At 43.2% G+C, this 2,268-nt stretch overlaps 1 pseudogene; it reads left to right on the forward strand.

Annotated features, from left to right (window-relative positions):
• The first annotated feature begins 1,774 nt into the window (after window positions 1-1,774).
• On the forward strand, window positions 1,775-1,871 carry LOC119810896 (annotated as a pseudogene).
• The last annotated feature ends 397 nt before the right edge of the window (window positions 1,872-2,268 follow it).

Raw genomic sequence — 2,268 nt, forward strand, 5'->3', positions numbered from 1 at the left:
AATCGCAGCCTCCTCAGACTCCCTCCTTCTCTGTCCCAGTCAGGGCTTACGACTCATGCGTCAGCTGTGGCACCCAGTTGCAACTTATTTTCATTTACCGGGGTTTGGTAGCTTCTCCGAGTTTCTGCATCTGTTTCTCTTTGAATCTGTTAACTAAATATATATCTGCTGAGCTCAAAGTATTTTTACTTCTTTTCCTTCTAGCTCCCTAGTCAATTTTGAAACCTGCCTCTCTAAAACAGTCCATTTATAAGTGGGTTGATTTGGAACAGCCTTAAGCAAAGTTCATTCTCGTTATTTCTATCAACCCATTCTCATGATTTCTAAGCCCCCTCATTCCTTTCTGCTCTCCTCCCTAAGAAACATCAACTCCATTTAGAAAAACAAGAGGCACACACAGTGTGAGGGCTATGGAGACACAATGTGAAAAAGTCATGGAGAATGTGGTTAGTAGGGTTATGCCCAGGAGCAGACGGTAGAACTGAAGGAAGGAAGGCTGGCAACAGGGACTTCAGCAATCACCCCTAGAAGGGGAAATGCAATAAAGCAGTCATTTAGGAGAAGTAACCTTTGTCAGGAACATTAGGAATTATGAGATAAGAAAGCAGTGGAGGACCAGGGGTCAATACAAAGCAGGTGCTTTCATCGTCAGAGTGTAGCACAGGATCCCCTCCAGAGGACAGACAGCTCTGAGCCTTCATATTGGCATCTTTGACTATAAACTGAGAATTAACGGCATGGCTGGACACATCCTAGCTCAAGTTAGCTCTCAGTCCATCTGTTACCACTTATCTGGGTCAGTGAGAGTTAAGAATTGAGCGAGTTAGAAGGAAAATTGTCTAGTTTGGTGGGGCCTTTTATTTCCTCTTCCAACTGCAGATATAGCTGTTGAGTACCTGTACCACAAAAGCCTTTGGTAACAGCCTGGAAATCTGTGTATAAAATTTAGCCTCTGCACAAATATACAGCCATGTTTAAGTCTGAGCGCCCAAAAATCAACAATAATTGCTACGTTGGTGAAGCCAGACCGGGGTGAAATAAAACTTTTTGTCGCAGAAGAAAACAGTTATCTGTAAAATAAAGAACTGGAAAGAACCAACTACGAAGAAGAAAACCATTTTTTTTCTGGAAGAGAAGCCCACAAACACAATGAGTAAGTGAGTCTGAAGAATCTGTACCGGTCTGAACCGTTGGAACTGGACAGAACCGGTCTGAACCGGTTTGAACCGGTTGAAACCAGTCGGAACTGATTTGAACCGTTCGGAACCGGTCTGAACTGGTCGGAACTTGTTTAGACCAGTCTGAACTGGTCTGACCCGGTCTGAACAGGTCTCAACCAGTCTCAACTGGTTGGAACAGGTCTGAACCGGTCGGAACCGGTTTTAACCGGTCAGAACCGGTTTGAACCCATTTGGACCAGTCACAACCGGTTTGAACCCGTCTAGACTGATCTGAACCGGTTTGAACCAGTCTAAACTGGTCTGAACCCATTTGATACAGTCGGAACCTGTTTGAACCTGTCGGAACTGGTTTGAAACAGTCTAAACCAGTTTGAACCAGTCAGAACCGGTTTGAACCGGGCTGAACCGGTCTAAACTGGTGAAGCAGTTTGAACAGTTCTAAACCGGTTTGAACCGGTCTAATCTGGTGGGAACTGGTTTGAACCGGTTTAAACCAGTCTGAACCAGTCTGAACTGCTCTATACCTGTTTGAACCGGTCTAAACCGTTCGGAACCAGTTTGAACCAGTCGGAGCCAGTCTGAACTGGTTTGAACTGGTCTGAACAGGTCTGAGCCATTGTGAACCGAGAAGATTAGCATGGCTCCTGCACAAGGATAACAAGCAGATTTACTAAAGTGTTCCTTCTTTCTGTGTTTGATTTTGTCATTTTTCCTTAGATGCCTGTTTGTTTTGTGGTGAGATACATAAGGATGTGTATTTGGATGGAAGGGGAGGTGTGAAGGAGCTAAGAGGAGTAACAGAGGGGAAACCATAATCAGAACAGTGTGTAAGAAAAATCCATTTTAAGTAAAATAATAAATAAATAAAAATTAAGAAGTAAAAGGCAAGACTGTTGTTGGAAATTAAAATTGGTACAGATACTGTGGAAACATTGTTAAAGTTATTCCAAAATATGAAAGAGAAAGTACCACATGATCTGCTCATATTATTCCTGTGCATATGCCCAAAGAAATCTATAGCTGCATACTCATGGTTTTTGTGACACTATCCAAAACGGCTAAGACAGGAATTCAGTCTCTGTGCCCA

This window comes from Arvicola amphibius, chromosome 3, assembly GCF_903992535.2.
Source record: "Arvicola amphibius chromosome 3, mArvAmp1.2, whole genome shotgun sequence".
Classification (NCBI taxonomy): domain Eukaryota; kingdom Metazoa; phylum Chordata; class Mammalia; order Rodentia; family Cricetidae; genus Arvicola; species Arvicola amphibius.